Source organism: Epargyreus clarus, unplaced genomic scaffold, assembly GCF_041222505.1.
Source record: "Epargyreus clarus isolate Ecla_fem2 unplaced genomic scaffold, WU_Ecla_fem_2.2 ptg000026l, whole genome shotgun sequence".
NCBI classification, from domain to species: Eukaryota; Metazoa; Arthropoda; class Insecta; order Lepidoptera; family Hesperiidae; genus Epargyreus; species Epargyreus clarus.
In genome coordinates, this window is record NW_027332233.1 from 6,426,407 (window position 1) to 6,441,439 (window position 15,033).

Genomic DNA, 15,033 nt, shown 5'->3' on the forward strand with positions numbered 1-15,033 from the left:
TAACTACCATACCACTAGCAAGCGTGTGATTACATGAGAACCCATCAATCTATTAGTCAACCAAGCCAAAAATACTTTTAAAAAATAATCACTTTTAAAAATTTAACAAACTTTGAAACGAGAGGCCAATAAACTTGTCCACGGTGCCCTGCTGTCATTTCAGGCGGCTAATCAGACCGCTCGGAATCCCACTCCCGCGCAACCCACTGAAAGTTTTACGCGCAAATATTATTTTCAACACATTTTAATCGGAGCTTTTCGTATCCATTCGGCCACTTGTTTTGCACTTCACGAATTATGATATTGGTTAAATCAATATGTTTTAACCAAAACAGTCATAAGCTTTGAAACGCATGTTCGGTTTACACCATTAGTCGCTAAGTGGAAAACTGTTATGATTCTGAAGTCTTTAATGTTGCCGTTTTCTTAAGTGGTAAGGTAAGGTTAAGTGGTAAAACTCTTTGTGTGATGACTCTGGAATCACCACTATTACGCCAAGTGCTGCTGTGTTCAAGTTTCGAAGTTGTGGTAAGAAAATCCCTTTACTAATTTTACTTAATACGTTCAAATTGTATATACACCCGATATGTAAGGCGTTCCTCAGTCCTCATGAATAGCAACACTTATCCTTTTTTATTTACGAGAGGGAAACCTTCAAAAGGTACCCGATGAAGTGGGAGCAACGCCGGCTTATGTGGGATTTTTACCACACTAAAACCCCGCCCGGTGGCCGTCCTCAGCGCTTGGTGGAAAACTCCGGGATCTCCGATGGAACACAACCGGAGTCCTCCGAGCGCGATGCCCCAATCGGGTTCTTCCCTGCGAGAGCAGTTTACGCTCCTCCCACTCACCTGGTGTTTACAACGGTATGCGGCCACACACACCGTCGTCCTTCCCGGGGTTACTTGCTGGACAGTTCGAGCTCCCACTCTTGCCGCCCGCAACCCCAGAAACCCCCTCTTAGTCGCCTCTTATCGGCAGGGGATACCGTAGCCCTATTCTAGTCCCGAGACTATAGGGACAAGGAACGCTTATCCCATATGTGGTTGATTACAAATAGCGGTAGCAGCCACTCCCCATCAGGTGAAATGCAAGCTCCTTTTCTACTTCAATATTATAAAAAAGTGTAATAAGATCCCGGATTCCGGATTCCTGACCATTCCCGCTTTGCTAAGTGTCCTGGCAATGGCCCGGGCGCCGCCGGAAGTCGGTTTCGTGCCACCAGCGCACAACCCTCTACCGTTGGACAATGTAGTCCACATGTCCTGTCCACGTTAGAACGCTACATTTAGCGCATCCTTTCTAATGGCTCTATGAACTCGTTGTATGTCCGTTTTGCTTTGATTTTAACTTATACAACTTTTTCTTTTGTTTATTCCATTGAATACTTGATCGGGTGTTAGAGCTGATCTGAAAGAAATATCAGATGAAAGCACTACTACTAATGTGGCCAAGTGACCGATTTACCAAGTGTATGTCTTATGCTTATTATTATCATTTAATTTATTATCATTATCTATCAAAAGAATTTTACCAATTACAAAAGTTAAAAAAATATATCTGTGAGTTTGTTTTACCCGAAATTATTACCTATAACCAAACTAAAAAAAAAACATTTTTATTTGTGTGTTTGTTGTACCTACTCATTAACTCATTTTTATGTAACTCTGCTTAAAGTTTAAAAGTAAAGCATGAATTAAATAAATATAACGTATGTTTACGATCAAAATATATTGAATATATCATAATGTAACTAAAGCATTTGTCACAAATAAAATGTGATTTTATATGCATTTCACGTCCAGTTGGCAGAGAAAACCGAGTGTTTGGACATATTGTTAATTAAGAGCACCGTTGCTCAACTCTACATTCATAAAATATACAAATGTAAGTTTATTTTAAAATAAATTCATTTCGTAAATCAGATTTTTTTGATTTTTGATTTTGTGGAGTATACTAATAAGAATAAGCGATTTATAGGATGCAGTAAGTAATGATAGAGATCGTAAAGATAGAGTTTGAGTTGAAAAATATTTTTTAAAATAACTGTTAATTTATAAAGTAAATTAATGAGGACAATAATTGAACTCAATTTTATCATTGAAATAATTTAATATGTCTTTAAGCATATGAGCGTAGTAGTTGTCAGTATGTTAAATTGTTTCAATCAGAGTCCTAGTATTACACTGTAATACTAGTATTTTGTACGTCTACGAAGATAGGTCTTAAATGTTAACACGTGTCAGCCTTCCAAATGAAAGCTTCTCCACCAAGCTAGGATTTAAATAATTAATTTAGAGATTGTAGTATAAGAGCTGGTGTTTAATGCGTGTCTGACACCTAGAACATAACTATAGAGAATATTAAAGAAAGGTTTTTAGCACATTTTTAAGTTGATTTTTTTGTATACGATTAAGAATGGTAATGGTATTTATTTTATTGGTTCGTCTCTACATACCCTTTACAGGTCATAAAGTTTAAAAAATAGCCTAAACGATGTCAGTCAAGCAACTCTACATTGCAACGACATTAGAACAGTCTTATTAGAGTATATTCCATGGATGTTACATTATTTCTGAAATTAAAAAACGCCCAAAAATATTTTGTATAAAATGTAACACACAATTAATATTAACAGCCCGGAATGCCGCGCGTAGAAATATGCGATCCGAAGTCAGCGCGAGGCAACGAGTATAATTTGTCTCCACAGCCTGATGTGGCATGACGCCTTTTATTTTTCGTTTTAACATCCTTCAATCCAATGTCACTTTTAACTACTTGGATACGAAAATAACTACACATGCTTGCAATGACAATCATGTCTAATTATATTCCAGCCTCTTTACAAGTTTTTTGCGTCAGAACATTTCCGTTGGAAACTCTACGTACTAATTTGGCGACAACGCGAATTTGAGACGAAGATGAAAATGCTAAAAATATTTTTGATGCTGTAGCATATAAAAATAAATATTTAATATTGAAATTTTTGTGTGTTAATATGCAATTACTTATAGAATACTTATATTTCTTGTAACATGTGCTTATTGGCACAAAACTCTAGTCTTCAAGTCCCCAGTCTCCAGTCAAAGTCTCCAGTCTCAGTTATTAAAAAAAACAATCTATCAATCTGTCCTTACCAGATTGCTTATAAATAACTGTTCAAACATATACTAAATGACACGATGACTCTAACCCAAAGTATCAAAATTTCGAAGTTAAAATTAAAACGCGCGGGTAACTGACGCCTAGCATGGGAAAGCTTTTGTTACTGTGTCAGCTTTGACCTTTAGTAAGCCTGTTTGCAACGTCTATGACAAAAAACTAGTTTTTACTGTATAAATATTCTCGCTGTAGTATATGAATGGTGGAATAAAATATACCTATGTGTACTTCTACTACCAGTACCCTTACCATGAGTTTTTACGTTTTGACAAATATGACTGTTTTGGTATTTGTTTACGTATTTGCCCATATAATTTCCAATCAGCGCCCCTAGCGGATTGTGTCAGCACTTGAAAATTGTATGGGCCAATACGTAAACAAATACCAAAACAGACATATTTGTCAAAACGTAAAACCTCATGGTAAGGGTACAGTACACAACGACTCTACTTTTTATGGATAGTAGTGAATGCGTATTGTACATAAATATCGTGCGTGTCTCAGGCGTAGCCTTTCGTGCCCAAAAGACCATGTCGTGTGTTGTATCGTAGAACTAACCTTAGCTAATAAGACATTACATGGACTTTGTTTATTTATCAGTGCCCTATAACATAGCTCTCTTAAATTTTAACATAAACATTTTGTTGGTTAGCAACATACATCGAATATAGAATAAAGAAATTACACAAATGACTTAACCTCTATCCGAAACAATCAGATCTGTTGCACATTTATTAGATTCCTTAAACTATTCTATTATCTATTGTGTCTATGCAAGAATATGGTTTGCAACCGGATGAGATACGGCGAATTCAAAAAGATTTCACGCGTGCCCGGTTTCGTAATTTCTGAAGTTAATGACGTGATGAAATTATCTCATTCAAGATTCTAGTGAGATTTTAGTGAGCGTGGTGCGTGACGACGGCGTACGTGTTCTGGCAACCTTGAGCGTGGCTCGCATTATAGCCGAGCGAGACTACGGCTAGTGCTCGCTCAGTGACGCCCTCACTACGCCCGCTATTATTAAACGAGTTCATTGGAACATCTATTTGCGCAATTTGTAGCATCGCACCCGAAGCATTCCTATGACCTTACTGCCGCTACGTGCATCCATATGTTTCGTTATTGTGCTTGCATAGAAACGACGCATCTTCTCGCCTGCATACCCGCACTCGAAAGCTTTCACTCGAAACTAACAAACTAAGAAAAGTAAGAGCTACGGATCCAGATTATGCAGAGCCGTCTGCAGGCTCATTTTCAATGTGACCGTTTCACTTTTGAATAACATGCTACGTACATAATACACTCTTGTATGAATTTGTTCCTAGAGACGAGACGCCAGTGTGCGTGGCGCATGCGCTCTCGGTGTCTCTACACGCGCTGTCCATTCACTGCGCAACTAATCCGTCCACCGAGACGTCGCAACATTCGTGTTTCTGTAAATATTCAGCCCTATCGACTTGCGTCGCTTGGACGGACTCGATGACATTTTAAAGTCAAATTTGGAATGAAAATTTTAAAATATCGTATCGGAGCGTCCGGCGAGGCGCGAGCGTGTGTCGGCGGTGTCGCGGTGTAGCGCGGCGAGCGGCGAGCGGGCGGCGAGGCACCGCGCCTCCCGGCCGCGGGCGGTGCGAGTGTGCGCGAGTGCGCGTGTGGTGGTGTAGCGAGGCTCGTCGCGGCGCGCCCCGTCAGTCGGCGGCGGCGAGTCACGCGCGTCGTCTTGTCCAGCTCTCTCTGCACTGTCGCTGCACTTCCACCCGCACACCTGCTACCGTTCAGGCTTCGCCGGCTCTCACGCTCTCGAGCGTGGAGGTCGCGACGACCTCGCGCCGCGGTTTCGGTCTTCGGCGGTTTCACCTCGCCCCGCCAGATCGGCCCTCATCGCTCGCTGCAGTGACCGTCGGGATACTTTTCGAGCGTCCGCGCCGGTGCGTGCTCTGACTCCGGCGAGCCGGTCGGCCGCCTCGTGCTGTGACAGTGAAATCGTGAATCTCCGTTCGGTGCGGATGTGCAGTGATGGATAAATAAGACAGAAGCGCGAGTGTACGCGCGAGACAACGAGTCGTCTATATTTCTGGCCGAGTACGAGAGCGGGTCGTCAAAATTGAGCCCAAACTGTATATAGGTGGGTATCCGAAGTCCATTGTGACCGGTAGCCGTTGCGGGAAACCAGCACGGTGAGAATGTCGGCTGCTGGCAAAGTGTTCGTTGAATATTTATAGCGGTGCAAGTTGGAAAGTGTCGTTCGCTCGTAAGGCGCCGAGGGCGGCCCGCCCGCACGAGTCGCGTTGTGCCCGCATGGCGGTCATCCGCTCAGCTGATTTACTGTGGAACAAAAACAATACACTATTTTGTCACTCCTAAAATTGCGGTCAATTACATTCATCGGTGTTTCGATTGCAGCTATAATTATGTGTTTGTCGCGTTTGAATTACAAAACTGTGACTTTTAATTTAAACGACTTTGAGTGTGTCTTTTCATTCATCACTGTCAGTTCGTTTTTTGTAATAATTGGTAGTGTAGGTACAACAACTTAGTTACTGAAAAAATATTATTTATCTGGTTGCGATTCCTCTCATATTAAACTTTCTTCATGTTCAATAACATGCTACTTTTTAAGTGAACGAAATCACAAAAGTAATGGAAAATATCTAAATTGCCCAATCGCAAGTATCCTTCAACCGACTTCACTGTATTAAATTTGATTTATACCCGCGGTCCACTTATGACAACATGTTTTATATCTGACATTTTCATAAATATAACCTTCGGTATAGCTAAAGTTATCTTTGTGTTGATAGCTGACGCAGGTCAACAACATGCAGTAGTAAACAGCTTAGCATTAGCTGCTTTGCAAATTGAATTAGTACCAGAGCCAAGACCAACAGAATAGCATTAAAACTAATACTTTCATTGGATAAAATGCTATTACATTCTCATTTACTACACATCCAAAAGAATGTCGGCAACTAACATTAACATATTTTGCGAAGCACTAATAGATACGCCGTACAAGAATTAAATTTCGCTGATTGTAATGTATCGAATTGAAAGCAGTTAGACAAGTTTACGCGTACAGTGTTTTAAATACTTTCTTTCATATGTATAGTACACTAGATATTAAAAATCCACTAATTCTAAATATTTAAGGCAATTTTGCGATTATACGTAAAATCTGGGCAATTTTGGAAAAAATATTTATCGACTAGTCATAAGCCTTTGACATCTTAAAATTTATCATTTTTACGGTATGTACAAAATGCACACAGTAACTGAACACATTTTTAGGTGTCGTTTCGATATTTGTGTTAACTATAACTTCCACTCATAAAAATCCAGTCTAGACGGATGTATTTGCTTGGGTATCCCACAAGGTTAAACTACTAGAACCGTTACTTAATACATAACTTACATTATTATGAACTCCCACTGTATTTATTAAGTAAAACTTATTATTAAAACTTGTAAATAATGAAAATCATATACGTAAGTAACATTAAAGAAACGAAAATTTCTACCAGCATTGTAGAATTGAATATGGAATTACAATAACCTTTGGAAGTCACAGAAACAGTAAACAATTTCAATTCGTCTGTACGCCTTTAGCAAATTTATTCATATTTGAGATACGTGCATTTAAATGAACAGGTTCATCTATGCGTCTAGACGACACGGCGAGTGAAAGTGCTGCCCTCACTTCATATCACGGTTATGTTGCTGGGTCATACTTAAAGAGTATCGAGCAGTCTGCGGGGAAATAAAAATAAATCGTTACCAACAATTTATTGCTGCAATCAATCATTCATTGCTATAAATCACAACGTTTTTAATAACACATCAATTTTGCTTTTGCATTTTTTTTACTTTGTTGAGTGAATATACCAAGAAATTTATTTAAATTATCAAAGAAGCGTATTTCAAAACTAATGTAAATGATTATTAACACCTATGAAATGCATTTAAATGCCACTATGCAGTACGAATTGTATTTGTACTAAGTAAACATTATTTTTTATGTTACCTTTAGTGGTAATGCAATAATTACTATTATTCAATGCAATGTAGATACTAAATTTGAATAATTGTATAATCGTGAACGAATATTTTGTAACGAATCTTAAGATCTGTATAATTGAGCAATGAATACGCAACTTGCTGTAATTGCTAGTTACGAAGCAAGTTTTACGTTCAGATATTGTACTCAGTTATTACATTACAAACTTTTAACTTTAGAACTCCTAAAACTTCTACAAACTTAAACTTTTAAAATTATGTAAGTTTAGAAGTTATTTTTTAAAGTTTAATATTTTATATCATCTCTTTTAGTTATAATTATATCATATTATTATCTCTCTGTTCGTTTATTGTTTTAATGACCTACTTTTTCCAAATATATTGAGTCCTCGTTTTAGGTACTGGTTTTCATATATTAATATTCAATAGTGTAAATTTCATTAATACTGTTTTTACACTACGGTGTTTTTAATATTTATTATAATAAATAGAATAATTTATTATCTTTAGGAATCCCAACCTTTTAGGAAAATAAAAACAGAAAGACAAATATTCTTATAAACCAAGATGACAATTTAAGAAATTATAACATAAATATGAGTTTTTATATACAGTTCTTTCTCTAGACATCACACAAAAATGAATTATATGATGGATGACCGTTGAAAATGTTAGCGACCGCAAGCGAGGTAGCAACATGTCAGTGAACACCACAGATTAATACTTTGGCCGTGATTCAAAGAATAGAAAAAAAATGTGCCAATTTCCAGAATGGGGGCAAGGCCGTGCCCTCGATTCGCACGCAGGAAAGCATTGGATCGCGCAATAAATCCACAGTTGTAAACTCTTACTGTCTTGTAACCTAACACTGGTGCAACAATCCAAACAAGGGTCTCCGGCTCAAATTACAGCCTTCATCCATCACAACCACTCATTTCTGTGGTTACCCTAATCCCCTGTTTAGTATTTCTTACGTAATCCGCTCTTTTGTAAGCAGGATTATCCTAGTTAACTTCATTTTGATTACTGTCACCACAAAACAGAATTGGTTTTGATTCGAAAAATTTTGTGGGATTTACAATCAAACTCGTGTTAACGTTTCACATCTCGACTATGTACAGTGCCTCACCACCATTTGACATTCAAATGGCCACTGTAAAGGCGACTCGAGCTTCAAATGTTGACCGATTGCATAAACATTTAAATTAACGGTCCGGTGAATTGATGTCCATGAAAAAAACATTCGTATCAAGTACCACATTTTAAAATTCTAAAAAAATAAGATGGCTACCGTTTTAAAGTTTATCTTGGTTATGCTTCTAGATCAGTGCCTGGTTTCTTAATACGTCTGTATATATTTTTCCACTGTTTCTTAAAATTGTCATATCATAATGTTACCATCAGGCAAAAAATGTCCCCATATAATAAACAGGTATGTTTCGACATTTTTCAAAATCTAGATAAATTTTATAAAGGTCAGTTTTAACAATCGCAATTATTAGGTTCAAAGACCTAAACAAGTCAGCCTAGAAATGTCACAAGTGCCTTCGGATTAAATGTTAATAAATCAGATAGTTAAATGAATATGAGTGACATATTTCTTTGTGTTTAAATGCCACCGCTGTCGGCATCTCTGTAATTCTTTAGTTTGTTATTAACTTATTTACATTTGAATACGGCGCGTCCTTTTGATGCTTACCGTATTGCTGTTTATATAAGTATAATCTGTTTAATTACCACTATTTGTATAATTAACCACCTTCGTGGAAAGATTTATGGACTGAATAAAATAGTAGGTTTGAAAAAATGCATACATATTTATTCATACGGTAAACTCAAGTCGCTCGAAATACTTGGGTTCTCATCCAATATCAGCTAATGCCAGTCATTAAATGTTCAAATTTGAAATTTCAAGTATATTGCACCGACACTCATTATCACCTCGGAAAGTCATGTCAGTTGGTTGTTACTTGTGTCAACAGACGACGCGATTGCAGGTGCCTACGAGCGGGACGGCGGTCGTTCACCCCGCCAGTCACCGATATTTGGCTACACTATACAACACCCATACGTTATAACCTATAGTTACTATAAGATAACGGGTCTCCGCCGAACGAGTCTGGTGCCTCTCGCTCGGGAATAGGGACGCGCCGTGACACAAATCGAATTCGGAACTTTTTAATTAAAGAATGCGCACGCCCAACCCTACTACAAATTGACAGATCAATAACCTTAATCTTCTCTGTAAAAATGGCGGGATGGCAGTTTCCCTTTTAATATTTATAACGCGTTCCTTATCGCGATTGGAAAGGTGAATATTACAAAATTCTGCAAACGGATGTCTAACGTGATAAAATACACATAAATTTATTTTATTGTCTGCGAGACAGACGGTACAATTTGTCGATTATCATCGGAAAATATGTTTAAATAAAACCGGTTTCTTCGAAACTGCTCTAACGATTTCAAAGGAATTTTGTATTTAGACAATGTATCATTTTCAAAGTTTATGTAATTAGGTTAGAAAAAATATTTGTCATACATGACTTAAAATATTTTCTTTACCAACCAGCAAGTAAAAATGTTTTTTTATTACCTGTAATATAAGTAAAAAAAATCAGTTAAAGAAACTGCCAAATCATGAACTAACAGGACATTATAAAAACATAATAAATGTGTATTTCTAAGATAGAAGTCAAAATCCACATGACAAATAAAGAAATAAGCAGAAAATACTAAAGTTTACCTAGAACACACAGATAATAAATTATGACTTATCAAAAATTTTAACTAGTTCCCGCTTTTTCTACATCTATTTAAACACTTCTTTTTTTTACAATTTATTCATAACAAAACCAAACATTTTTGCTTGTATCCAAGTAAACATAGAAATAACTCCCTAGAAAGTACCAGGACATCATAAGCCACAACGAGTCGTCCGGGTGCATATCTTAGAGCGCGGGGAGGAAGGGGACAAGTGGGACACGGTGCGGGCCGCGCGGTTATTTCGGTGCCCGAATTGGGGCGGCCCGTTAACAGCCCAACCGTCGACCGGTGGAAACAAATAGTTTATACCGCACCTGTAAACGTGACGGCTTAATGGTTTATGTATCCTATCAGTTAGAGAAGCTGTTTTGATACGTGGTATCAAGAAATTAGAGAAGTTGATAGGAATTACTTGATAATTGTAAGATGCTTTACATGTGTAAAGGTCAATAATACGGCTTGAGCATTACTGCTCCACTGCTTGGCATATATCTTCTCTCATAATAACGAAAGTTTGATCTATAAATAGTCCACCGCTTTGGCTGAATTGGCAGATTCCACACAATTTTAGGATTTTTTTAAATCATTCTGGCATGTAAATTTCCTCACGATATTTTCTTCAAAAAATAAACAAAAAGCAGGCCTTGAAGACCGAATCCTTCAATTAATAATACTAAACTATTACGCTTAAATAAAAGTATTATTCACGAAATATTTTACAATCTTCTGAGCGATTAATCTTAGAAAGAATAACGGTTTAAAAGTTATTACTCAGCTAGATATAAAAAGAACACTCAATCAAATAATATCTGTAAATATCAGATCTGGGCTAAAGTTATCCTTGCTAATTGCTGGAGGGTGGCTGATAGGAGAGCTAATGATGCTTGAAGCGATTAATTGTGATTTGCAAACTTGATTACCTTGTTCCACCACGTTCGTACTTTCTCTAACATTAATTCATCTGGGACGCACGTTTTGCTGCGTAATTATATTTCTGCCCAGGTGTATGTTAGGCAAAGTATACGTTTGAAACTATCTGGACTAGTTTGATAAAAATTTCACACTGACTTTGAAACCGTGTGTCGTCTCGGTTTAAAAAACTTTATTCTCAAAATAATTCATTTAATGAGACCTTATTGAATCTTATTAAGTACAATATTATGCGTGCGTATGTTTTATCATAGTTATAATTGTTAAAATCACTTTACTAATGATTTACCTTAAGTCTTTAAATAGGGTGAAATGTATTAAGTAAACTCTACATTTCAAAAACATATAAAGCTTTCTAAAATTTATAATTTGTCTGACATTTTCTAACATTTACTTGAAAATGTCAGTTTTAAGCAAAGTACGATTATGAGATTGACCTGTGGCTGCTATGTGTAACCATTTTTATATTAAACTGCTAAGAACGGGCTATTTTAACTGTGAGGGAAGTGGGTTATACTCCATTTTGACACGATATTTACCATAAGTTAATAAATAAATGTAAAACTAATAATTTCACATATTCATCGATTGATGGTGGGTAGTTTCCAGGGATTCTAGATAGAATTAGAGCCCTACGTGAGGTCGACAATAGACGCGTTTCTACGTACAGAATAAATGTATCTCCCTTACCACATCATATTTTACAAGCGTTTTCATATACAGAATTAGGTTCGAATTAGGTTCGGTAGAATTAGTCATAATATGTCTAGTTTAGCTTTTAACACACAAGAATGTGGTCTTCTATTTCAGACAATTCAAAATTTGAGTGACGTATGGTATCTCGGCTGTCTACGTATGATATTGGCCGTGGGCGGTAAATCGTTTTAATCCGATCCTTGGTGTATTTCACGCTTAGATTGTTAAGACGCTTCCATTAAAACTGGGGCCGAAAATAGTTTAAGAGGATTATTTCGAAAATTGTTTTGTACAAAATTTTGCTCTTAATTCTAAGAAGCCCTAAATATATATTTTTTTTGTATTCTGGTCTATCTTAAATGTAAATCTAAATTATTATAAAGAGCCTTGTTTTAGTAAAGTAGGAAACTTGAAAGGCGACTAATCTGAAAAAAAACTAAAATTACAAATATAGCAAAATTAATGTGATCAAATTTAAAAAAAAAATATGCAAAAGATTGAAGTAATGTTATTGAAATCCAAGACAAAACAACTTAACAGAAACGTTAATAGATAAAACTTTTCGGTCTATAGGTAATGTTTCGTAAGCATAGATTAGCAAAGATTACTCACTCCTAACAAGAAAATGTACCCAGTTTTGAGAATTGAAATAGTTGCGTAAAAAAGTTTTGCCACGTCTCCGTGCTAAAATGTCCCTAAAATATTTGAAATACTCATTTATTTATTATGTAAATTGCGCAGTATTAGTTATTTATTCGTAAATTTTCTCTAAAAATGTTTTTATTTGTCAAAATTCAAAAAAAGAACTTACTAATAAGCCGCTTGTGGCTTCATTCAATTTCAAGGCGGCGAAGTATCTTTACTAATCTATGTTCGTAAGGTACAAAAGATAATATTACTGGTTACATCACTAACTGAAAGTGACATTGACCTTGCTGTGACTGGTTTATTGAGTGGTTATAAAAAATAAACATGTAATCACGACGGTAATTAATGCATAATGCAAAAAATAAACCATTATTATATTATCACTTGCAAATTGTGGAGGAGCCAACGAATGTGCAGTTTCGTAGAGACATTCGCGAAGATAAACGTACGACCGGTACGACTAAATTTATGCAGCTAAAAAGTAGGTAAACATAACTGTGCAATGTTTAGAAAAGTTAATTGACTTAGAATGATTCACCGTTCCAGAACTAGTTGGGAATTCGATGTACCTTCGTACCGATTGAAAGACAATTCTACCATGCAATTTGTTCTTAATTCTACAGAGAGGCCAAAGATCAATCGTTGTTTATTAGAACCTGCTAGTGATTCAGCCGCAAATTTCGATACAAAAAACGGTTGACAACCTCAACCTATTCGACAGAATTATTCTTAATTTTTTTTTCGAGTGGAATTAATTATTTTTTGCTCAGGTCACTGGTTGCGCGAACATTTTTATGCGTTGAATATGTTAATTTAGTTACCTAACGACAGTAATGATTCAGAATCAACCCACTCCAGATAAACATAGCGTATTATTACAGGTAATTTCGAATTACCAAACAATCGTTCGCGATCCCATGTTTGGATTCGAGAAAAAAGTAACGGTTAGAAATTCATAATCATTGTATGAGATAAGCTTGTCGAATTAGATTATCGATTTCTCTGAACGTTAAAAAAAGAATATACGGCAATCGAGTTAAAAAAGTCGATAACCGACTCACTCTAGCACACTTTCGAATCACGCCGTCTTCGTCCGTCCCTTGCATTCCACACCTCGCTTACCCACAGCGGACCGGTCCTCGAGCATTGTACGAAACTACGCTACACGGCGAGTTGAAAAAGCCTGTAAGTCGACTTAGAATTGTAGTTGACCGGCGCTTATCGGCCTCGGTGGGGTTATACGAGGCGAGGTGCGGTCTCAAGGTGAATCGCCCGGTCAACACACGTTCGATTCGATCGAATGCCTAGACCAAACACTGCCGCGTGCTCTAACTATAAATAAGCGACACAACTCTAAATTTTGAAGGCGACCTCATCACATCTATTGTTTTGGATTAGGGTCTTTGAACAATACACTACGTACGTCAAAGTTGATCAACCTTAGACTCTAAGTTGAGTACACCTTCATTCATTGTGTCTCTTAAAATATAGTAGTACTTAATGTTTCGATAGTATTATTTATCAATTCGTCAAAGAACATAATACCGAATAATTCGGTGAAATCTACATTCTTCTGAAATTACTTTCCGCTTCTAAAGCTACGCTACAAAGCCAAACAAGAATGAAATTTCCAAAAGGCAACATCCCTTGAGGTCTATTTATTGGTCCAAGATATCTCTACTCTCTGATTTTCGTTCAAAAGTAAAGTTATTTCCGAGGCGCCGTTACCGGTTATATACCTAGTAAAGCACAGGTTTATATCAATATTTGGCATAAATTCTAATAAATTATACCCTTTTCCGTGACACCTAAATAATTTCATTATAAAGTCAACCTTGAGAAAGAATAATGGAATCGTATTAGCATTTATCACTCCATTAAGTAGGGATATTAAATAGGCAAAACACATTCGTTCAAAAATATTCAGAACACATTAATATGACTCTCTATACAAGTGGAGGTTAAAGTTTTTTGTTGCTAGGTTACAGGGATTTAATCAGATTACGTCTTGAAGCTTCACAACTAATAAAAACGCCAAGAGAAAAACATGCACACGATGTGTGGGTTTTTGTAATAAGCGGGCTGGTGAATTCACATTCTAATGGTATTTATTCAATATTATATCTATCAGACATATACGAGTGAATTTTTCAAACGGGCCTTCAGGGCCAAATCCCAAACTAAAACTGCTACATTACTTTTTTAAAATATGTTTTTCCCTAGCCGGGAATCGAACAAGTTCATTTAAAAAAAAATACACCCTCTATATTATTCCACTATCTGATAGTGTCAGCCTTTCAGCATTTTTTGTAAATCCTTATAGTTTCGAATTTAGCCCTGAAGGCCTATTTGAAAAATTCACCCTGTATATGAACGTCGATAAGCTAGAGAAGGTATGGAAAATGAACAGCACGGAGAAGAAGCGGCGCAAATTCCATAGATCGCTGGACTTACTTTTTCATTCCACGAATCATAAAGTTTGGGTTACAAAGTATTAACACACTAAAAGTTGACGCCTTTGCTACCACTTGCAATAAACGTCCCAACACAACCAGTTTTTGCGAAGGATACATCTTAAAAGTCAACCGGAGCGTTAAAATCGCTAAATAGCATGGAATGGTCCGCGATTTTCGTGCACGTGCGCGGCTCTCATATTCAATAGATAATGGAACTAGTTTGTGAATATGAGATCGCATTAGTATAGGGCTAGGCGTCTTTTAAATCTAACCCTTACATCGATGTCAATGGAGCGTGCGAAGGGTCGTACGTAGGGTTACCACATTTGCTTTTTTTAGATTCCTCTCATATAGATAC

At 36.7% G+C, this 15,033-nt stretch overlaps 1 protein-coding gene across 4 annotated transcripts in view; it reads left to right on the plus strand.

Moving 5' to 3' along the window:
• Nucleotides 1-15,033, plus strand: part of EcR (ecdysone receptor) — a 346,125-nt gene that overhangs the window by 92,737 nt on the left and 238,355 nt on the right. For 2 of the 4 annotated variants that reach the window (XM_073088153.1, XM_073088154.1), the window contains exon 1: nucleotides 4,841-5,290. The exons of 1 other annotated variant lie outside the window; for it this stretch is intronic. The gene's annotated coding sequence lies outside the window, so the exon portion shown is untranslated. Of the gene's footprint in view, nucleotides 1-4,834; nucleotides 5,291-15,033 lie in introns of those variants that run through there. One more of the 4 variants, XM_073088155.1, reaches the window with a different exon arrangement.